General features: G+C 42.6%; 1 protein-coding gene across 3 annotated transcripts in view; it reads right to left on the bottom strand.

The window, feature by feature from the left end:
• The window catches only part of immp2l (inner mitochondrial membrane peptidase subunit 2), a 150,172-nt gene that overhangs the window by 52,699 nt on the left and 72,224 nt on the right, over nt 1-25,249 (bottom strand). The gene's annotated exons all lie outside the window — the stretch shown is intronic.

Raw genomic sequence — 25,249 nt, 5'->3', positions numbered from 1 at the left:
TATGTTGGAAAATTAACATTGTGTTGTGTGACAAAACTGCACATTTTAGAGTGGCCTTTTACTGTCCCCAGCACAAGGTGCACCTGTGTAATGATCATGCTGTTTAATCAGCTTCTTGATATGCAACAACTGTCAGGTGGATGGATTATCTTGGCAAAGTAGAAATGCTCACCAACAGGGATGTAAAACACATTCTTGCATATATATTTAAAAAAAAAAAATATATATATATATATATATATATATACACATAACACACACATTATATATATGTGTGTGTGTGTATATCTACACACACATACACACATATATACATATATACACACACACACACATACAATACATATACACAGTTGAAGACGGAAGTTTACATACACTTAGGTTGGAGTCATTAAAACTCATTTTTTCAACCACTCCACAAATCTCTTGCTAACAAATTATAGTTTTGGCAAGTCAGTTAGGATATCTACTTTGTGCATGACAAGTAATTTTTCCAACAATTGTTTACAGACAGATTATTTCACTGTATCACAATTCCAGTGGGTCAGAAGTTTACTAAAGTTGACTGAGCTTTTAAACATCTTGGAAAATTCCAGAAAATTATGTCATGGCTTTAGAAGCTGCTGATAGGCTAATTGACATCATTTGAGTCAATTGGAGATGTACTTGTGGATGTATTTAAAGGCCTACCTTCCAACTCAGTGCCTCTGCTTGACATCATGGGAAAATCAAAAGAAATCAGCCAAGACCACAGAAAAAAAAACAATTGTAGACCACCAGAAGTCTGGTTCATCCTTGGGAGCAATTTCCAAACGCCTGAAGGTACCATTTTTATCTGTACAAACAATAGTACACAGGTATAAACACCATGGGACCATGCAGCTGTCATACCGCTCAGGTAGGACACGCGTTCTGTCTCCTAGAGATGAACATACTTTGGTGCGAAAAGTGCAAATCAATCCCAGAACAACAGCAAAGGACCTGGTGAAGATGCTGGTGGAAACAGGTACAAATGAATTTACATCCACAGTAAAAACAAGTACTATAACGACAACCTGAAAGGCCGTTCAGCAAGGAAGAAGCCACTGCTTCAAAACCGCCATAAAAAAGCCAGACTACGGTTTGCAACTGCACATGGTGACAAAGATCGTACTTTTTGGAGAAATGTCCTCTGGTCTGATGAAACAAAAATAGAACTCTTTGGCCATAATGACCATCGTTATGTTTGGAGGAAAAAGGGTGAGGCTTGCAAGCCAAAGAACACCATCCCAACCGTGGAGCACGGGGGTGGCAGCATCATGTTGTGGGGGTGCTTTGCTGCAGGAGGGACTGGGGCACTTCACAAAATAGATGGAATCATGAGGGAGGGAAAATGATGTGGATATATTCAAGCAACATATCAAAACATCAGTCAGGAAGGCTTGGTCGCAGATGGGTCTTCCAAATGGACAATGACCCCAAGTATACTTCCAAAGTTGTGGCAAAATGGCTTAAGGACAACAAAGTCAAGGTATTGGAGTGGCCATCACAAAGCCCTGACCTCAATCCTATAGAGAATTTGTGGGTAGAACTGAAAAAGTGTGTGCGAGCAAGGAGGCCTACAAACCTTACTCAGTTACTCCAGCTCTGTCAGGAGGAATGGACAAAAATTCACCCAACTTATTGTGGGAAGCTTGTGGAAGGCCACCCGAAACGTTTAACCCAAGTTAAACAATTTAAAGGCAATGCTACCAAATACTACTTGAGTGTATGTTAACTTCTGACTCACTGTGAATGTGATGAAAGAAATAAAAGATTAAATACATCCTTCTCTCTATTATTCTGACATTTCACATTCATAAAATAAAGTGGTATTCCTAACTGACCTAAGACAGGACATTTTTACTAGGATTAAATGTCAGGAATAGTGAAAACTGAGTTTAAATGTATTTGGCTCAGGTGTATGTAAACTTCCGACTTCAACTGTATACATACACACACTCCGGACTCCGACATTGCTTGTCCTAATACATTATTTCTACATTTCTTAATTCCATTCTTTTAAACGTTTGTATTGTTAGATATTACTGCACTGTTGGAACTATGAACAGAAGCATTTCGCTACACCCGCAATAATATCTGCTAAATATGTGTATGCGACCAATCAAATATGATTTGATTCTATATCAGTACATTGGAGTTTAACCACATTATTTGCTATAATATTTGCTCTGCCTCTTCTGGAGGATGAAATTGGAATTGTAACCAACTTTGTATGGCTTCATTTAAAAAGGGATACTTTAAACATGGTTCCATTGGAAATGATTGGTTTTAATCTGTATAATGGCAAAAATACCACTTTTGAACATTAGATGTGCCTCACTTTGTAGCCTGCTGGAAAATCAGTTTGGATTTAGATATAATTACGGCATAATGGAAGCTTTAAAAGAGACCCCCCCTTTGATCTTGTCTCATCGCTGCAACTCCACAACCGGAGAGGCGAAGGTGAAGTCATGCGTCCTCCGAAACATGACCCGCGTAACTGCGCTCTTTAACACCCGGCAGCTTAACCCGGAAGCCAGCCGCACCAATGTGTCGGAGGATGTGTCAGCCTGCAGGCACCAGGCCCGCCACAAGGAGTCGTTAGAGCGTGGTGAGCCAAGTAAAGCACCCCTGGCCAAACCCTCTTCTAACCCGGATGAAGCTGGGCCGTCCTATGGGACTCCAGGCCACGGCTGGTTGTGGCACAGCCAGGAATGAACCCGGGTCTGCAGAAATGCCTTAGACTTCTGTGACTCTCTGGAGGCAATATTGAATAGTTGTACCCCTTTAAACTCATGTTCGTTATGTAAATATGTCCGTTTAACTTCATCTGGTTTGCCATTCCAAATAAAATGAAAGGAAAAAAAATCTTGCATGACTTGAGAAAAGATTCTCCTGGAGAGAGCCATGAATAAATATGTAAACTACGATATCACTAGAGAATGAATCAGTGTTACTTTCCCATAGATGGACAGGTGTTTCCCTCTACACGGTTTCAAGATCCTCTCTCTTTTGCAGTTTTCTATCGAAGTTAACAGTTGCAAGACGAGTGCTCAACTTGTCCTGCCTACACTACATGACCAAAAGTGTGTGTACACATGCTGGTCGAACACTGCATTCCAAAATAATGAGCATTAATATGGAGTTGGTCCCCCCTTTTCTGCTATAACAGCCTCCACTCTTCTGGGAAAGTTTTCCACTAGATGTTGGAATAATGAGCCACAAGAGCATTAGTGACGTCAGGCCCTGACATTGGGTGATTAGGCATGGCTTGCAGTTGACATTCCAATTAATCCAAAATGTGTTCTATAGGGTTGAGGTCAGGGCTCTGTGCAGGCAAGTCAAGTTCTTCCACACCGATCTTGACGAACAATTTCTGTAGTGACCTCACTTTGTGCACAGGGGCATTGTCATGCTGAAACAGGAAAGGGCCTTCCCTAAACTGTTGCCATAAAGTTGGAAGCACAGAATCCTCTAGAATGTTTGCTGTAGGGTTGAGATTTCCCTTCACTGGAACTAAGGTGCCTAGCCGAACCATGAAAAAAAGCCCAAGACCATTATTCCTCATCCACCAAACTTTACAGTTGGCACTGTGCATTGGGGCAGGTAGCATTCTCCTGGTTTCTGCCAAATCCAGATTTGTCTGTCGGACTGATGATGAAGAGTGATTCATCACTCCAGAGAATGCGTTTACACCACTCTAGCCGACACTTGGCATTGCGCATGATGATCTTGGACTTGTGTGCGGCTGCTCAGCCATGGAAACCCATTTCATGAAGCTCCCTACGAAAAGTTGTTGTGCAGACATTGCTTCCAGAGACAGTTTGGAACTCGGTAGCGAGTGTTGAAACCGAGGACAGGCAATTCTTACGCACAATGCACTTCAGCGGTCCAGTTCTGTGAACTTGTATAGCCTTCCACGTCGCGGCTGAGCTGTTGTTGCTCATAGACGTTTCCACCTCACAATAACAGCACTAACAGTTGACCGGGGCAGCTCTAGCAGGGCAAAGCCATTGACAAACTGACTTGTTGGAAAGGTGGCATCCTATGACGGTACTACATTGAAAGTCACTGAGCTCTTCAGTACGGGCCATTCTACTGTCAATGTTTGTCTATGGAGATTGCATGGCTGTATGCTCAATTATATACACCTGTTAGCAACATGTGTGGTTGAAATAGACAAATTTGAATGGATGTCCACATACTTCTGACCATGTAGTGTGAATACACACACTACCGTTCAAAAGTTCGGAGTTACTTAGAAATGTCCTTGTTTTTGAAAGAAAAGCACATTTTTTGTCCATTAAAATAACATCAAATTGATCAGAAATACAGTGTAGACATTTTTCTATGGAATATCTACATAGGAGTACAGAGGCCCATTATCAGCAACCATCACTCCTGTGTTCCAATGGCAAGTTGTGTTAGCTAATCCAAGTATATCATTTTAAAAAGGCTAATTGATCATTAGATAAACCTTTTGCAATTTTTGCAACAGCTGAAAACTGCTTTTCTCATTAAAAAAAAGCAATAAAACTGGTCTTCTTTAGACTAGTTGAGAATCTAGAGCACCAGCATTTGTGGGTTCGATTACAGGCTCAACAGGCAGCTTCATTAAATAGTACCCACAAAACACCAGTCTCAACGTCAACAGCGAAGAGGCGACACCGGGATGTTGGCCTTCTAGGCAGAGTTGCAAAGAAATGCTGCAGGGTGTTAATGACTACTCAGGGAGAAAAAGGTGTAGATTCACGTGCAGAGTGCGGCAGGTGTTCATTTCACCTTCACAGAAGGCAGGAATCATTGTCACATGCAGGCAATGGTCATACACAGGTAGGCAAACAGGCAGATGAATCAAAACTAGGACTGAAGCCTATAACTGGTTCTCACAAACGAGCTAGGAAAAGGCTTAGTAGAGTCAAAACGAACAATACCTCAAACAGAATGAAATTAACTAAATAAGGAGCTGATGAGACCAGATGAGAAACAGGGCTACGTTCAAGAACACAACGAAACAGAACAAGGTTGACTAAGAAAATAAATACAGAACCTTACAATGTAGATAATCCATAAAAAAAACCTGCCGTTTCCAGCTACAATAATAATTTACAACATTGACAATGTCTACAATGTATTTCTGATCAATTTGATGTTATTATAAATGGACAAAAAAATAGATTTTCTTTCAAAAACAAGGACATTTCTAAGTGACCCCAAACTTTTGAATGGTAGTGTATATGGGGAAAGGGGGATACCTCGTCAGTTGTACAACTGAGTGCCTTCAACTGAAATGTGTCTTCTGCATTTAAACCAACCCCTCAATCAGAGAGGTGAGGGGGGGCTGCCTTAAATCGACATCCACGTCTTTGGCGCCCGGGGAATAGTCGGTTAACTGCCTTGCTCAGGGGCAGAACGACAGATTTTTACCTTGTCAGCTCGGGGATTCGATCCAGTAACCTTTTGGTTACTCAATGCTTTACCCACTGGGCTACTTATTCAGGGTAGAGCCCCACCTGTTTTGCATGTTATTTTAGCACTAATTCGTGTCACAAATCAGTTTGAAAACAATGTAAAAACAAATTTATTTTGTGAATAAAGCCACATAAAAACATGGTCTCTTTTTTGTTTTCTTGAGTAAGACAGCTCCAAAATGAAAGTGTTTCAGCCTAGCTCAGTACTTTCTGTGGTGGAGGGGCAGCCAGCGGAAAACAGAGCATAGGAGTTGGTAATGTTCTTTATTTGCTCTGTCATTGTTCTGTCACGCGCTGGGACACTATGTCACTGCAGAATCCACAGGGAGTGCTAGGCAGTTCAAGCCCCCTTGGGGGCTGCCATAGATTTACATCAGAAGTGCCCATCCAAGAAGGCTCAAGGTCATTGGCCACAGATAAAATGCTAAAACTCCAAGATAGCCCAGAATAAGCTGATCAGGATAGTATTGAAGTCCACATAGTCACATAGGCAGGAGCTGCTTTCAGGAAATCAACTGGCTGCCTGTTGAGGCTAGGGTGTCCCAGATTAGACTAGGTTTGGTTTACAGGAGTATTAATGGTTCTACGACCAGATATCTAACTGATTACTTTCCCCGTGTTAGGGATGCACACAATCACAGCACCAGATCAGGTGTTGCTAATGTGTGCTTATACAGGTTCAAGAGTAATGCTGGGAAAGCTACTTCATTGTATACTGGAGCCTCATAGTGGAATTAGTTGCCTTTGCCCATACAAACGACATCCTCTCTGGGCAGCTTTAAACAAATGTGAAAAACTGTTTGTCTTCTGTGCCCATATGAATGAACCCTACGATGTAACTGCAATGAGATGGATTGTCTTTTTTGTTTTTGTACTTATCCTACGGTTCTGACTTGGTATACAGGGAGAATACTGTAAGAACGGCCCATGTTCTGAATTCTGTCGTTGAATATTTCAAAAGTGCTGAACATAATATTTATCTAAACTCGCTCATTAAAGTCTTAATCAAATGACGGATGGCCTCTCATCCACTCATTGTTCCCATATGCTATAGTTTGTACATCTCAATTGTTATAGGCCTATTGCTTACATATGTCTGTCTCTCTCATTAGTATCTCATTCATCCTTTTAGACAATGTTGGAATGATTTCATTGTTTTGCTTACTTTGTGTATTATAATTAGCGTATGTGCTCCTCTTGACAAGGATGAGATACTATATAATGTTTTGGGTCTGTAAACCTTGTTCGCCAGTGGCAGTCTCTTCCCATTCAAATATTTGTTTTCGACAAAAAGTTCAGTAATAGACCCATGTAATTCCAGTTGATATTGCGAGGGTGGTTTTGCACTGTCTGTGCGTCTGTATATTGTATATAAAAGTGGATCCTAATGATTGTATTTTCCTTCCTTTTTCGAACACATAGGCCTAATAAAATATCTGTCTCAAGTTAAGGCCTCAACACCATGCTGAATTTATCTGAAATAACATCTGAATCTCTGTCGGTGTCCATTTTGAAAGTGCTGAACAAAATCGGAGCTCTTTTTCTTGTACTTGCTTATACTTGGGAGTGGAAGTGTAAATGAGAAAATTATAAACATTATGAATTTACTGAACATTAATGTAATACTGTTTGTGTATGGTTCAAATATCAAAACTCATTTTGGCGTTTGTTTTATTTAAGGAGAATACATCATTTAACCACATTTGTTGAAGCAAGTCAGACATGTCTGCTAGCAGTAAATAAGGCTGAATGAACTGTTTAGCTGCCAGGCTCCACGGTACTTAAAGGAAAGCTCTGCTGTTAGGGCTTACACAAAGCTATCCCAACAGTTTGTGGTCAACATTTGTCTCTGTTAAACCATTTCAAAAAAAGTTTGCCCCACAAAGATTTGCATGCTAAAATCGCCACTGTATAAATACAGAATATATACACTACCGTTCAAAAGTTTGGGGTCACTTAGAAATGTCCTTGTTTTTGAAAGAAAAGCTCATTTTTAGTCCATTAAAATAACATTAAATTGATAAAAAAAATACAGTGTAGACATTGGTAAATGTTGTAAATCACTATTGTAGCTGGAAACGGCTGATTTTTAATAGAATATCTACATATGCGTACAGAGGCCCATTATCAGCAACCATCACTCCAGTGTTCCTCCTCTCTGGATGGAGATCGTAGTTTAGGATCATATCACCTCCACCTTAAACGGCACCCTGGACACACTGCAATTTGGCTCTATGGAAGGGGGCCGTAGATCCGGAGAGAGTCATGATTCTGTGAAACAAAGTTTGTTACAGTCCCTGATGTCTCTCTGGATGGAGATCCTCGCCCTGAGCTCATCTACTTTATTGTCCAGGGACTGAACATTAGCGAGTAATATACTCTGAAGCAGTGGATGGACTAAAATACCACACCGAATATCTTTTTACGCCAGTGGCCTCTTGGAGCAGCCTCTGGGATAAGTTAAATTGCCTTGGGGGATACAAACAAAGGATCCAATTCAGGAAAGTAATTTCTAGTCAAAATGCTGGTGATTATATCCAAAAGTTCTTTCCGGCTGTATATAATAATGCAAAAAATGTTATGGGCTAATAATATGAGAAATAAAACCAAAACAAAAGATAATAATACTGCAAAGATGCTTAGGAGCCAGAAACAAGGTGGCCATGTCTATTGGCGCCATATCTCAGAGGAAAGACATATTTACTTTTTTTTAAAGGCATAAGGAAGGTATCATGTTTATTAATTACATTGTAAAGAAGGTTGGTAAAATTGTCACACAAGCGATTAACAAAAGGTGTATGGAGACGTATGCTCAATACAAAAGTATAACCAACTCAACACAGCTCTGCCACATAAACAGAAGAGGCAATGACTGAAAAGAGAAAGGAATACAATTGGTTTGTCTGCCTCCAATGAGAACCCATGCATGGCTTAAAATGACTAGTATAAATCGTATGTACAGTTGAAGTAACAAGTTTACACATAGCCAATTACATTTAGAATAAGTTAACAATTCCTGACATTTAATCCGACTAACAATTCCCTTGTCTTAGGTCAGTTAGGATCACCACTTTATTTAAGAATGTGAAATGTCAGAATTATTGTAGAGAAAATGATTTATTTCAGCTTTTATTTCTTTCATCACATTCACTGTGGGTCAGAAGTTTACATATTAGTGTTCAGTAGCATCGCCTTTCAATTGTTTAACTTGGGTCAAACATTTTGGGTAGCCTTCCACAAGCTTCCCACAATAAGTTGGGTGAATTTTGTCCCATTCCTCCTGACAGAGCTGGTGTAACTGAGTCAGGTCTGTAGGCCTCCTTGCTCGCACACCCTTTTTCAGTTCTGCCCACAAATGTTCTATAGGATTGAGGTCAGGACTTTGTGATGGCCACTCAATACCTGGACTTCGCTGTCCTTAAGCCATTTTGCCACAACTTTGGAAGTATGTCCATTTGGAAGACCCATTTGCGACCAAGCTTTAACTTCCTGACTGAGGTCTTGAGATGTTGCTTGAATATATCTACATAATTTCCCTACCTCATGATGCCATCTATTTTGTGAAGTGCACCAGTCCCTCCTGCAGCAAAGAACCCCACAACATGATGCTGCCACACCAGTGCTTCACGGTTGAGAGGGTGTTCTTTGGCTTGCAAGTCTCCCCCTTTTTCCTCTAAACATAATGATGGTCATTATGGCCAAAGAGTTCTATTTTTGTTTCATCAGACCAGAGGACATTTCTCCAAAAAGTACGATCTTTGTCCCCATGTGCAGTTGCAAACTGTAATCTGGCTTTTTTATGGCGGTTTTGGAGCAGTGGCTTCTTCCTTGCTGAGCGACCTTTCAGGTTGTCGATATAGGTCTCATTTTACTGTGGATGTAGATCATTTTGTACCCGTTTCCTCCAGCATCCTCCTCCAGGTCCTTTGCTGTTGTTCTGGGATTGATTTTCACTTTTTTTTAGGAGACAGAACGCGTCTCCTTCCTGAGCAGTATGACGGGTGCATAGTCCCATGGTGTTTATACTTACGTACTATTTTTTGTACAGTTGAATGTGGTACCTTCAGGCATTTGGAAATTGCTCCCAAGGATGAACTAGACTTGGAGGTCTTGGCTGATTTCTTTTGATTTTCCTATGATGTCAAGCTGAGGCACTGGGTTTAAAGTTAGGCCTTGAAATACATCTACAGGTACACCTCCAATTGACTCAAATGATGTCAATTAGCCGATCAGAAGCTTCTAAAGCCATGACATCATTTTCTGGAATTTTCCAAGCTGTTTAAAAGGCACAGTCAACTTAGTGTGTGTAAACTTCTGACCCACTGGAATTGTGATACAGTGAATTATAAGTGAAGTGGAAAAATTACTTGTGTCACGCACAAAGTAGATGTCCTAACCAACTTGCCAAAACTATTGTTTGTTCACAAGAAATTTGTTGAGTGATTGAAAAACGAGTTTTAATGACTCCATCTTAAGTGTATGTAAACTTCCGACTTCAACTGTATCAGTTTCACTTAAAGTCGAGAGGTTTGACAACTATGCTGCATAAAATTCAAGATAGTTGGAAACAGCTTTTTTTTTAATGTGCCAATACCATGACATCGGGGTTATGAACTGACATAGAAAACAACAATTGACGCATCAATCTGATCTTCTCAGTTTAAACTATTATATAAAATTCTTGCCACAAAAAATAATGCTCAGTATATGGGGCATTGAACAGTCAGCTCTGTGCAGACTCTGCCACAAGGAAACAGAATCAATAGAGCATCTCTTTTGGTGACTCGCTTTTGAAGTCAGGTCCTGGAGTGGTTAAGTCAAGTCATATTGTCTGTGTTCAGATGGACCTATAAACAGTACTACTGTTAGGAGATCTGAAAAACCACCATCAACTAATGGGACACATGATTATACTCTTAGGTCAAATATTTATTTTCAGGGAAATCTCAGTAGAAATTGTACAAATAGAGTTTCAAGACCCTCGTATAGGTCCCAGAGTGGTGTGGCGTAAAAAAAAACATTCTTGGACGACCTGCAATTCCATGAATCTGATTGGTCAAGACACGCAAAGAGCCTGCAGCAGCACTCCGATGTGAAGGGCAGAGAAATTGGACGTGATTTGTCAAATCATCAGGCAAGGTAAAAAAACAACACCGCGGCTCTCTTTTTAATGCTTAGCGTTGATATATTTTATTTCACCTGATTGAAAAGTGCTGTGGCAAATGCCGTCTCACTACACTTTTTTTTCGGTGTCCCTGCCCTCGTAAGACAATCACAGTAAAAATAGGATGTGTTGCAAAACCAAATAGTAAAAGGGTAGTGAACTGGCAAAGATGCGTTGGTCTGTAGTGTTGGAATTAAGATCAGAGTGTACAGTATACGTGAGTGAAAATAGCTGTCTGTCAGTTTACTCCAATCGGGGGAGGGGTAGTAGGGGTAGCCCTTTCCTGCAGTCAAATGACCTACTGGCCTCATGGGTGGAATGTAAAGAATATTTTTCAGAATTTTATAACAAATAAACATAATTTTAAAAACCTGTGTCTATGTCAAACAGTTTTGTTATATTTCCGTCTTCTGTGATGTGTATCACTTTTACACAATGGGTTGCCAACATATTCAAATAATGATTGACATATTTCCATTAAAAAATTTATTTTGCATTAATTTATTCATACCATTTCATCCTTCCACAATATATAGCCCTGACACAAATCTAGGGTTGCTACCCAAGGCGGCTAGTCGTTTGTTCTTGTTCTAATGGTTCGGTTGCCAGAGTCTTTTTGTTCTGTTTCTATGGACGCGACCCAGTCGTTCGTTCTAACGGCTCCATTGCCATACTGGCTGGCAACATTCTTATCCCTTGCTTGCAAGCTAGCCAAGTACAGATAACTTAGAGTCATGTCAAACTTAAAAAATAATAACAACAGTAGCTGCATTTGCAATTGTTTAAGATGTTTTCTAGTGACATTTATTTGGATAAATCCGTAACAATGAGCTAATGAGAAGCGATTTCGTCTGGTACAGAAAATGTGCTCACTCGTCAGGACACTGTTGTTCAGAGTAGCTAGCCAACAACACAGCCAACACAATCACTTCAAACACTGAAGCTGTAAGACTGCAAACTAGCTGCACTTCGTTTCTTTATAACTTTTTATTTATTCATATAAAATTATGCCAGCTGATTCATGATTTTGACTGGTTGAGAAACGCTGCCTGCCTGTCTGTCTTGTCCTGACTCCTACACCTTCATTACTATGGGACAGCTGGAGATCGAATATTGAAACAATGTTGCAAATGTCGGAGAGGCAGACAGCAAGGTTGATACAAATCTCCGCTGTTGAAAATGAAATGTTAGTCTAAAAGAAATGTGAGGTAATGTTTTTAATAGGGGATATCAACTTTATACATTTGCCTGGCTGGGCTGATGAGACAGTGGCTTGCGCAGTCAGATGGAACAGAGTAAATAGGCATTTTAACGTCATAGATTTAGCCTGTGGTAATTTGTGGAATAGACACAGGCTGGAATGCGCTTTTAACCAATAATCATTCAGGATTAGACCCACCCGTATAAAAAAAAAAAATATTGGGATGCAAACTCAAAATTGTATACATTTCAACTCTATATCTAACATGGTACAGGTGTCTTCTTTTTTTAAGACCATAACCATATTGGTGAGGTCTATACGTTTGTTTCAAAGTAGATTTGTTTAAGACTACCAAGAAACACTGTGACCCTGATTTAGCCCACTGCAGTAAAAGGTTAAAGAAAAGTGCATGGGCAGATACTCAAAACAAGGTGCTTGCTCAGCAATGTTCACTCTAAGCTATACCCGAGACTGCTCAATATACCCGAGACTGCTCAATATACCCGAGACTGCTCAATATACACGAGACTGCTCAATATACACGAGACTGCTCAATATACCCGAGACTGCTCAATATACACGAGACTGCTCAATATACACGAGACTGCTCAATATACACGAGACTGCTCAATATACACGAGACTGCTCAATATACACGAGACTGCTCAATATACACGAGACTGCTCAATATACCCGAGACTGCTCAATATACCCGAGACTGCGCAATATACCCGACACTGCTCAATATACCCGAGACTGCTCAATATACCCGAGACTGCTCAATATACCCGAGACTGCCGCGCAGCCTCCCCCAGGACTGCCCCAGGACTGCCGCGCGGAAATATCAGCCCACAGAGAGAACGAGATTGAACTTCACTCAACTTTCTGGAGCAGTGGCCACCAACTGGCCGATCTCCAAGGCATTGGCAGGGTAGCCTAGTGGTTAGAGCGTTGGACTAGTAACCGGAAGGTTGCAAGTTCAAACCCAGTAGCTGACAAGGTACAAATCTGTCGTTCTGCCCCTGAACAGGCAGTTAACCTACTGTTCCTAGGCCGTCATTGAAAATAAGAATTTGTTCTTAACTGACTTGCCTAGTTAAATAAAAGGTAAAAAAAAAAAAATCCTAGTCGATCGCCAAACATTCCTGTAAAAAAACAACAACGATAAAGCCTTGTGTTCCCCAGCTCCTCCATGAAGGCCTTCCATACACGTGATTTGAATTGGGGACCGCGATCGGAGATAATATCCTCTGGAAGGCCAGTGCCTCAGTGATCTGGATAGCAGTAGGGAGACCAGAGAGAGGGATGACATGGAATGATTTATAGAATCTGTCCACTATCACATAAATGGTGGTAAAACCATCAGAAGAGGGGAGATCAGTGACAAAATAAATGGACAGATGAGACCAGGGAGGCTGAGGGACGGGAAGGGGAAGGAGTTTCCATGCTGGAGTGTTCTGGGAGTTTTTGGATTGGGCACATACGGAACAGGAGTTGACATCCTGCGCCAAAGTGGGCCGCCAATACCTTCCAGAGAGGGACTGAATGGTGCCTGGATGTCCAGCGACAACAGCTGTGTGCACCCAGGTCAACAGCCGATCCCTTATCCCGATGGGAACGTAGGTGCGCTCAGGAGGACAACTAGCAGATGCGGGTTCCCTCTCCAGTGCCTGGCGACTCGAAAGGGCGGAATTATGGGGCACTCAAGACAGGAACCTCTCCCAAATTGTAGAGACAGGACAGGGCATCGGCATTTGATGTTTTTTTTTAACCTGGGCGATATGTCAGCGTGAAATCAAATCTGGTGAAGGACCCACCTGGCTTGACACAGTGGCCTCCATCATTCTTAAACGGAAGAAGTTTGGAACGACCAAGACTCTTCCTAGAGCTGGCCGCCCGACCAAACTGAGCAATCAGGGGAGAAGGGCCTTGGTCAGGGAAAACCCTCTGCTCACTCTGTCAGAGCTCCAGAGTTCCTCTGTGGAGATGGGAGAACCTTCCAGAAGGACAGAAGGTAGAGCGCTCGACAGAAGCCACTCCTCAGTAAAAGACACATGACAGCCTGCTTGGAGTTTGCCGACTGGGAGACGAAGGAAAGATGAACGGAGCAAAGTACAGCACAATCCTTGATGAAAACCTGCTCCAGAAAACCTGCTCCAACTGGACAACGACCCTAAGCACACAGCCAACACAATGCAGGAGTGGCTTCAAGACAAGTCTCTGAATGTCCTTAAGTTGCCCAGCCAGAGCCCCGACTTGAACCCGATCGAACATGCCTGGAGAGACCGATCGAACGTCTGGAGAGACCTGATCACTGCTAAAGGTGCTTCAATAAAGTACTGAGTAAAGGGTCTGAATACGTAAGTAAATGTCCTATTTTAGTGTTTTGTTGTTGTTTTTTACGCAAACCTTTTTGTTGTTGTCATTATGGGGTATTGTGTGTAGATTAATGAGGGGAAAAAAACATTTTAGAATAAGGCTGTAACATAACAAAACGTAGAAAACAAATCAAGGGCTCTGAATACTTTCCGAATGCACTGTATAACCTTATTTAATAACAAGAGATTTGAGCGTGGCTACTGCTAGGTAGGACTCTAAATGGTGGCCCATCTTTTCAACTCACCTAAGAGTAGATGCACAATGTACACAGTAGCCTCCAACAGAGTATATCGAGCCAATCCACCATTACTGACTGGGCGACAGATTCTATTTATATTTGGCTTTCTACACATCCTCCTCTCCTTGGGTACTCATACATTCAAAGGACATAATTGTATGTTTCTGAAAACAGAACGTGAGAGATGTAGGCTGCATTAACCGTGACTATTTCTTAAGAGAGGGGAGAAGGGAGCTGTTTTTCTGAAAAAGCATAAAGTAGCTTTAGAGAGAGAGAGAGAGAGAGAGAGAGAGAGAGAGAGAGAGAGAGAGAGAGAGAGAGCAGCTAAGAGGGACCTTTTACGGAGACCAAACGGCCAGGGAAAGATGCTTCTTTGATCTTTTTTTTTTATCACACAGAAAGAGAAGGCCAAAACCCATCCTTTATTGATAGAACCCACTGGGCGCACACTGCTTGAATCAACGTTGTTTCCACGTCATTTCAATTACGTTGCACCAAGGTGGAATAGACGTCTGCAAAAATAAAGCCCTAGACGATCAAAGCACAGCGAGCATGACATGCAGGAGGTTTGGCTGGATCAGGAGGAAGAAAAACAACTACGCAAACTGTGAAGGTTGCTTCACAAGAACTTAAAAGCAAATGAATAACACACTTGGACAATGGACACCACATCAGAGAGAAAGAAAAGTACTAAAATCAACAACAAACATCATATACCCAGATAAGCACCCCAGTACTGGGGACATTTTGTGGCGCTGGCACACCTAAATACTACAAAACATGCTTTCCTTACCTGTCCTGAAAAGTGAGCTGCCTCGATGCTGGTAACATTTCCTAATTGTGTATCTTATATAAGCCCCACATTCAAACTCCTGAAACCTCATCAGCAGCGAATTCAGGCAACGGCAGTTTGAAAGAATGCCAAAGATGTAGCTATCTTGAAGAGGACAGAGCAAGAGTCTTAATGTGCTGTTCCACTCTAAAGAATGCCTTAGCATTGTGTACCATTGGATTTGTTGCCTTACGTAAGCAGTCCAGTGTGGTAGATCAATGGGCCAGCCTAGTCTGAACCGTGGAGTAAGTCTGCTTCTGGTTAAATGCCCCGGAGATTGCTAGCATAACGACTTCCCTTGGCTCATCTGGTTCAGGGCCTACATCCAAAATGACACACAGTTCCCTATATAGTGCACTACTTTTGACCAGGGCCCATAGGGCACCCATAGGACTCTGGTCAAAAGTAGTGCACTATATATAAGGAAAAAGGTGCCATTTGGCACGCAGCCAGGGTGAACTTTTGGAGGCCCGGAGAGAATCGTTTCCTGCCATTGAGTTGTATAGTCATTGAGGACTGAGTCAACAAATGTTCCGGACACATTCAGACTCAACAAAAGCAAAAGACAGAACCATTCAATATTTTTGCCGGTGACATTGAAGGAATCGTTCTGTTTTTTTAGTTTCTTTGCCGGTGACATTCAAGGAGTTGTTCTGGGTGGTACAACATTGAGAACAATAACTGAACAGTGGCTGAACATGGCTAGTGAGCCCGTTTGCGTAGGACAGCATGGAAAAGGGCATAGATGAATACCTGTTCCCCTATTTTATGACCCTTTCCATAATGTTTCTCAGCTGTTAATATGACCCTTCTACTGAGACGATATACAGGTAACTGACAAAATAGAGGAAACACACATAAAGTGTCTTAATAGGGTGTTGGACCACCACGAGCCAGAACAGCTTCAATGCACCTTGGCGTAGATACAAGTGTCTGGGACTCTATTGGAGGAATGAGACACCATTCTTCCACGAGAAATTCCGTTATTTGGTGTTTTGTTGACGGTGGTGCAAAACGTCGTCTCATGCTTGGGTTGAGTTCTGGTGAACAGACGGCCATGGCATATGGTTGACATCGTTCTCATGCTCATCAAACCATTCAGTGACCAGTCATGCCCTGTGGATGGGGGCATTATCATCCTACGGCCAAAATAACGGCGTGCCCAGCATTTTTAGACATGACACTAAGCCTAATGGGATGATAATTGCTTAATTAACTCAGGAACCACAACTATGCGGAAGCACCTGCTTTCAATAAGCGCTGATTCCATTATAGTAGCAGTTACCCGTACATACTAACATTGCTCTGCGTCACCTTGTCCGACAGTATGACTTTTCTTTACACGAATAAGTGGGTCTCATCACCTGTGCCGCTCCCCCTCCCCTGCTCTCCCTCCCACTCTCAGTCACCGTGTCAACCCCCTCACCGGTCTGGTCAGAGACACACTCCCTTGGCAGCTTTGTGTCGACCTACACCATGCGGTCACTGTGTGGTGTAACACACGCCCCCCCCCCCCTCTGTATTATAGGCTCCAATACCTAAACAAGTCGCCCAAGAGGTGGAGGCTGTTCTACGGCTCTACTTTGAACTTAAAAACATAAAAAGTATCGGTTTCAGCTGCCTAATATACATGTTATACTGTTTGTCTAAAAGGCGTGGCTTCATGCTATCAAACAAGCCAACGGGTGTAATATTTGAATGATAGTGAATCAGGCAGACATTCACATTGTGAATAGAAAATATTAACTCCATATAGGCGACATTATTTCAGATTAGAGTTATGTACATGCTTCTTGCCTCGAATGACACGAAATAGGATTTCTGACAAGCAAAAGGTCGGCGGACTGGAAGACTTGACTTCAGCGGGCACAAGTTGCACCTGTGTGGTTTCTGCAGTGCATCTCCCAACGCAGCTGTTTGTTTCAAGCCGCGTAGAATCGCCGAAAAGCTCTATCCCACTCCACCTCTCCAGCCTGCGGATTGATGAAAGACGGAGTGAAATATGAAGTGGCCATAATGAAAGAGCTGTGATCCCAGAAAAGGTGGAGGAGAGGGAGAGAGGGAGGGGAGGAGAGGCACCAATAAAAGAGTGGAGGTTATAGAAAGGCCTTGGTTCAAAGCGTAGCTCGCCCTCGCAGAGGGGAGAATAAAACAGCCCTCTACACCGCAGGTCAGACACCAGCACCCCCTCCATTTGGCACAGCACCTGACAGAGAGTGAAACCCACCCCACTAGGAAAGGAGAGAACATTGTCCTGGCTGGTTAAGTACTAGGTTACCTCCGCGGACACAAGGGTAACCGTCCACACGCAACCCTACGTGCTGAACGACGTCTGTAATGTACAGGCGTGTTGGCGAACTACTAGAGTCATAAAGCCTGGAACTTGTGCGAGAAACCCATCACACGGTCTCAGGCTGGCTGGATACTTACCAAGTAACCTCCACATGGACGAGGATAATGGGGTCCACACACCCGCAAGCGGACGCGCACACACACTCAGCTCGACGTGCTGAACCACCTCTGTACTATACAGAAGGCAGTGTTACTTTTAGCTATAAAATGTTGTCTTCGGGAATATGCATTTGTAATACATTGTTTATCCTAAACAAATCCCAGGCTACAAACTCGTGACATATTCTTAGTATAGACAGAATTTCAGAGCAAAACCTTCAGGGACCATTTAATAAAGAGAGTGTTGGGCCGATTTACTACAATAAATAATGTATCGAATAATGCCTCCTAGTAATAATGGAGACACGGTGCTTTTATGTGTTTCTCTATGTCAAATGATATAAAACTCTGTGGCATTCGGATACATGCAATGTACAAAGACTAAGGCTGGAATTCAATCGTTGCAGATTATGGACCCCCCCCCAATTGTACTTGCAAAATCCGCTATCTGCAACGATTAAATTCCGGCCTATGGTGAGTGGCTGTACTACCTCAGTTACTGAACATATGTATGTCAATTTTATCCCATTTTTATGTAAGAGAGTGCCAGTTACTACTACTCGCCTTAAAAGATAGCATGATTGACAGATGCCAATAAAATGAAATCAGTGCCCTCACGAGGCAAGCAGGGTTGTTTAACTCAAATCAAATCTTATTGGTCGCATTCACATATTTAGCAGATGTTATCGCAGTTGTAGCGAAATGCTTGTGTTCCTAGCTCTAACTTCTACAACATGTTTGTTGGCTGTCTCACTGCACTGTAGGTGACTGACAATACTGCATGGTCAAACTTAACATGCTGCTCAGCCAGCCTTTTGATGGTGTGCGAGTGCATGTGTTTTTGCGTTCGTTGATTTTGAGCTCTGTCATTATCTCCAAGGGCATTTAAGGGCTCTAAAGGAACATCAGATAACCATAATAATTAACTCTGCGGATCAATAGTTCCTGGCGCCAGGCTAAATGTTTTGCACTGGGCCGAGCGGCCGCGCCCTTATTACAGGAAGTTATTGAGGTGAGCATCAGGGCGGAGAAGACCACACACGGCTACCAGAACCAGCTGTAGTCGAGAGAGAGGTCTACAGAGAGAGAGGTCTGGAGAGAGAGAGAGAGAGCGAGAGAGAGAGGTGTCGAGAGAGAGAGCGAGAGGTGTCGAGAGAGAGAGCGAGGTGTCGAGAGAGAGAGAGAGGTGTCGAGAGAGAGAGGTTGAGGTGTCGAGAGAGAGAGAGAGAGGTGTCGAGAGAGAGAGAGAGAGGTTGAGGTGTCGAGAGAGAGAGAGAGGTGTCGAGAGAGAGAGAGAGAGGTTGAGGTGTCGAGAGAGAGAGAGAGGTGTCGAGAGAGAGAGAGAGAGGTGTCGAGAGAGAGAGAGAGAGAGGTGTCGAGAGAGAGAGAGAGAGAGGTGTCGAGAGAGAGAGAGAGGTGTCGAGAGAGAGAGGTTGAGGTGTCGAGAGAGAGAGAGAGGTGTCGAGAGAGAGAGAGAGAGGTTGAGGTGTCGAGAGAGAGAGAGGTGTCGAGAGAGAGAGAGAGGTTGAGGTGTCGAGAGAGAGAGAGGTGTCGAGAGAGATTGAGGTGTCGAGAGAGAGAGAGGTGTCGAGAGAGAGAGAGGTGTCGAGAGAGAGATAGGTGTCGAGAGAGAGAGAGAGAGAGGTGTCGAGAGAGGTGTCGAGAGAGAGAGAGGTGTCGAGAGAGAGAGAGATAGGTCTATAGAGAGAGAGAGGTCTGGAGAGAGAGAGCGAGAGAGAGGTGTCGAGAGAGAGAGAGAGAGAGAGAGAGAGAGAGAGAGAGAGAGAGAGAGCAGCTAAGAGGGACCTTTTACGGAGACCAAACGGCCAGGGAAAGATGCTTCTTTGATCTTTTTTTTTTATCACACAGAAAGAGAAGGCCAAAAGGGAGGTCGAGGTGTCAAGAGAGAGGTCGAGGTGTCGAGAGAAAGAGGTCGAGGTGTCGAGAGAAAGAGGTCGAGGTGTCGAGAGAGAGAGGTCGAGGTGTCGAGAGAGAGAGAGAGAGAGGTCGAGGTGTCGAGAGAGAGAGAGAGAGGTGTCGAGAGAGAGAGAGAGAAGTCGAGAGAGAGAGAGGTGTCGAGAGAGAGAAGTCGAGAGACAGAGAGAGAAGTCGAGAGAGAGAGGTGTCGAGAGAGAGAGAGAAAGAGAGAGAGAAAAGTCGAGGTGTCGAGAGAGACGAAGAGAAAGAGACAGTCCAGCGGGCTTGAGAACATTTAACCTTATTGCAGTATATTTGTCCTCCTTAATAGACGACAATGGAGAAACGTGAAGCTGGTCATAGCAAAGATAAAATGATGCACAATACACCATAGATAGGCTAGTCTTAGCACATAAGACCTGTACACATGGTAATACACCATAGATAGGCTAGTCTTAGCACATAAGACCTGTACACATGGTAATCTTAGGAAAATATACTACACAAAACTCAGTCACTTCCTAGATAATAAGATTTAAATAAACTATTTTGAAACCATTTATTTCGAACACTCTACAAGGAATTCAAATTCTATTGCACTTTTGCAACAAAGGGGAACATCAGCAACAAAAGACATCAAAAGACATCAATACTTGCATTTCCTTTCATGTTTCCTGTCTGTTATAAGTTAGAAAACACTTTTCAATTAGTTGCCTTGATCCTTTCCATCCCAGGGGTGACATCATGGAATATGTATTATTCCGTGTACCATTTTACAGGACAACCTATAAAATATATGCTTAGCCCTAGATGGTATGACTGTGAATACGGAATGGAAACTGATTCACTTATGGAAATTTAATCATCGAATGTTTAGTTAGTTTGTCCACGTTTTATTCGTTGAAGAAAATAAATATGCTAAAACATACCAGTGCACACCCATGAGATTGGTTCTGTTTCATGCCCGGGATGACATACAAACCTTTATTGGAGTGATTTAAGTACAGCGTAACAAAAAAAGTGCAGTGTTACACAAGATATTTACAGTACCACCTACCAATCTATAAATTACACCTCCGTAATCTAGTATGGGTAGGATGGTAATCTGAATCAGGGTTAGTTTGGCAGCTGGGGTGAAAGAGGAGCGATTACGAAAGAGGAAACCAAGTCTAAATGTAACCTTAACCAGCAGCTTGGATATATGCTGAGAGAAGGACAGAGTAACATCTAAACACACTCCCAAGGGGGGGTGGGGGCATTCATTCAAGAGAAAACTTGTTGGCCACTAAGAAAGCTTTTTGTAGAGTGTTAAACACTAAATCCGGGAAGGGGCCATCTGAGTGGAAGACTATCATCTGCATATAAATGCTTGAGAGAGCTTGCATGAGCAGGAGGAAATTGAAAGGAGCGGGGGGCTTGGATCAAGCCTTGGGGTACTCCCTTGGTGACAGGCAGTAGCTGAGAGAGCAGAGGTTCTGACTTTACACATTGCACTCTTTCAGAGAGGTAGTTAGCAAACCAGGCCAAAGATCCCTCAGAGATACCAATACTAGCTGACCCACAAGAATGGAATGGTCTACTGTGTCAAAAGCTTTGGCCAAGTCAATAAAAATAGCAGCACCACATTGGTTAGAATCAAGGGCAGCGGTGACATAATTTAGAACCTTAGACATGATGCCCCTGACAGCTGATAGATCAGAGCCTCCTATTGATTGGCACTAAATAAGAGTGATTGATGGATCGGCTTTAAAATGATTGTGTGACTCAGAGAGGACTGAGGAGGAGAGAAGTGAATCTGGACTTACAGCTAGTCTATTGGTATAAGTACGAAAAGGACAGGGAGGAGTATGTGAAAGAGAAACTACAGTCAATGAGGAAGAAGAGGAGGTGGTGGACAAAGAAGAAGAAGAAAATGAGGTAGAGGAGGAAGAAAAGGAGGAGATAATTAGGAAAAAGGGTAAAGACTTTCTCTTGGAAGCAGATGCACGGAGAGCCAAGGCTCTGGTATAGTTAGTCATGGCCTCCCTCACCTCTGAGAATTGCTCTCGGAGCTTAATCACGGCCTTCGGCTTGTGCTGTACGTTAGACCTGATCCAGCCTGGCTCTGTGGCAACATCTGGATCAGGTCACACGTCCCTAAGCCACACTCCTCAGACAGCATGCCAGGATCAATACTACGGGTATTAACCTATCCTCGTTGAGGTGCGCGCGCACACGCACACCCTTTCTTTAGTTATGGTACTGAACAGTGGGGCTGCAACTAAGGTGATGCAACTCTGACACTATTTCATAGAGCAGGACACTTCCACCTCCTTTACGCAGTGGTGTTTCACCCCCTTGCTTCCCTGAGTGCATTAGTAAGTGACTAGTCCCTTGTGATCTGCATTAGAGTCAAGCTCTACTGATTTCTCCTGAAAAGACAACATGTCTGTGCATTTAACAATTTCTTCAACAGCGGGAGAGTTAGTATAGGTTAGCTGACAGCCAGTCAGCTGGAAGAGCATTACCTACATTGCCTTCGAAAGTGTTCAAACCCTTTACTCAGTACTTTGTTGAAGACCTTTGGCAGCGATTGCAGCCTCCCGAAGCCACTCCTGCGTTGTCTTGGCTGTGTGCTTAGGGTCGTTGTCCAATTGGAAAGTGAACCTTCACCCCCAGTCTGAGGTCCTGAGCAGGTTTTCATCAAGGATCTCTCTGTACTTTGCTCCGTTCATCTTTCCCCTCGATCCTGACTAGTCTCCTAGTCCCTACTGCTGAAAAACATCCCCACAGCATGATGCTGCCACCACCATGCTTCACCGTAGGGATGGTGCCAGGTTTCCTCCAGATGTGTCACTTGGCATTCAGGCCAAAGAGTTTAATCTTGGTTTCATCAGATCAGAGAATCTTGTTTCTCATGGTCTGAAATTCCTTAAGGTGCCTTTTGGCAAACTCCAAGCGGTCACCCCTCTGACCAAGGCCATTCTTCCCTGATTGCTTAGTTTGGCCGGGTGCCAGCTCTAGGAAGTGTTGGTGGTACCAAACTTATTCCGTTTAAGAATGGAGGCCAATGTGTTCTTGGGGGCCTTCAATACTGCAGAAATTGTTTGGTACCCTTCCCCAGATCTGTGCCTAGACACAATCCTGTCTCGAAGCTCTACGGAGAATTCCTTCGACCACATGGCTTTTGTTTTTGCTCTGACATGCACTGTCAACTGTGGGACCTTATATAGACAGGTGTGCCTTTCCAAATCATGTCCAATCAATTGAATTTACCACAGGTGGACTCCAATCAAGTTGAAGAAACATCTCGAGGATGATTAATGGACACCGGATGCACCTGAACTCAATTTCAAGTGTCATAGCAAAGGGTCTGGATATCTATTATAAGAATGGTATTTCAGTTTTTAGGAATAAGCAAAGGCTTTGATTTTCTGGTGGAAACGGATGGACAGGGGGGTACTCTACTCTACTGTGGTGTCCAAACTTGTGAAACATGGATCTCTGTAATTGTTTCAGATTTGCTCTGGTCCGACCAAATGTGGGGTTGTTTTTTTGGGTGCGGAGCTCATTACAATAATAGCCCGTGTGTGGAATGATACCCAAATTCATATCCATAATTGTGCATTTCTGTATATGATCAGGGACCCATGATGTAATTCCGCTACCATCATTCTGTTACCAGATGTAAATCCACTTCACCTACTGTAGTTCAATAACCAAAATATATATTGTTTCAAACTCAAGTAGTCATGTAGTAATCCTTGCTGTCCCCAGTCCACCTGACTGTGCTGCTGCTCCAGTTTCAACTGTTCTGCCTTATTATTATTCAACCATGCTGGTCATTTATGAACATTTGAACATCTTGGTCATGTTCTGTTATAATCTCTACCCGGCACAGCCAGAAGAGGACTGGCCACCCCACATAGCCTGGTTCCTCTCTAGGTTTCTTCCTAGGTTTTGGCCTTTCTAGGGAGTTTTTCCTAGCCACCGTGCTTTTACACCTGCATTGTTTGCTGTTTGGGGTTTTAGGCTGAGTTTCTGTACAGCACTTTGAGATATCAGCTGATGTACGAAGGGCTATATAAATAAATTTGATTTGATTTGATTCATGTCATAGCTGACACCCCCATTCTTTCTGCAGACATCTTTCAATCTTAATTTGAAGCAGATAAATACCAGAGTTTTTGGAAAATGTGGTCACAAACTGAGGGAGAGTTTACCGTAATTCTGTTACCAAAATGTGCATCGGCACAGTTCCTCCATTAAATGTAGAACTTTGTGTAAATTGTTCAAAGTAGTCCTGTAGTTGTATGGTTTGTAAAACTTTGAAATCAATGTTCTTTTAGAAAAGGGAAGAAAACAAAATCGGAGTCAAAGTGTCTATAATTGCCCATATCTAATAGGACTACATATAAAATATGAAACCTGAACCACTTCACACAATCCTGTCAACAGGGAAAGGGTCTGTTTTTCCCACTAGAGAGGACAGACCATGGAGACAGAACAACATGTTCTTTATCTATGGGACACAGACTGAAATAGGTGCAGTAATGTCCATTACAGGGAGTGATAACATTGTGCTGCATTAAATGTTGTATCCCAATTACCATTGACTAATTACCTCTAAAGACATAGTGCATCACCGAATGCTTCCAGTATTTGCACACTAATATGAGTGTATTTGACAGCACCATTAGTGTCGAGATTTATAACCAACAATTAGAACATCTGTGATGCGTGTTGATTCTGAAAAAGTCTCACACACACACAACTACAGTCAAGCTGAGAATTTACCATGACAGAATAAGATAAATATGGGACATTATTCATGCACTATTAAGCCTAAAACCATAATAAATAGTATGATGAATGATCAACCCTCTAAACGAGCGATTGTAATGAGTTAGTTATACAAGGAAAACAGACCTCCTATATAATTTCATCCAAAACAACTGGACTCTGTCAGGAATGGACCATTCTAATCCGCTGCCTGCTGCCTTTCGTGAGTTTAAATCAAGGAAATAACTACCAGGTCTTTTGAATGTGAACAATGGGAATACTCATAATATTCAAGCGTTTCAGAGTCACTGCACTGAAATGACCCATTTCACTCCACCCACTGAATAGTGAGCATAAGCAAGCATAAACCCCACCGGGTTAGCCTGGCGGTAGGTGCTACAACATCCACTACTCCAGCTAAATAGAATGGCAAATAAAAGTTTGAAAAAAAATAACATTAAATCCTCAACCACATTAGATGTAAATCGTCTTTGTTGATTTCATTCAATCAAAATGACTGCTGGAGTGGAATGTATGTACACGTTGTCTTCTGTAACTAGTATGAATCATGTGTGTCAATCATAGTAATGCTTAGCGGACTAAACTCTCACTCCACGGTGAAGAAAGTTTATGATGAACATCATAAATTCCTAGTGTCCCGTCACCTCCTCTCCTCAGAGGGGGAATTGAAACAGTCTCTGAGCTGTCTGTTCAGTAGCTGTATCATCTAGAGCTCCATACCAGGACCAAGCTTCAAAGTGTTTCAATGAATGAGGTAAATATTCCAAATTCCGACACGTTCCTAGACTCATTC

Source organism: Oncorhynchus nerka, linkage group LG25, assembly GCF_034236695.1.
Source record: "Oncorhynchus nerka isolate Pitt River linkage group LG25, Oner_Uvic_2.0, whole genome shotgun sequence".
Taxonomy (NCBI): Eukaryota; Metazoa; Chordata; class Actinopteri; order Salmoniformes; family Salmonidae; genus Oncorhynchus; species Oncorhynchus nerka.
This window is presented reverse-complemented; position numbering and strand designations above follow the sequence as displayed.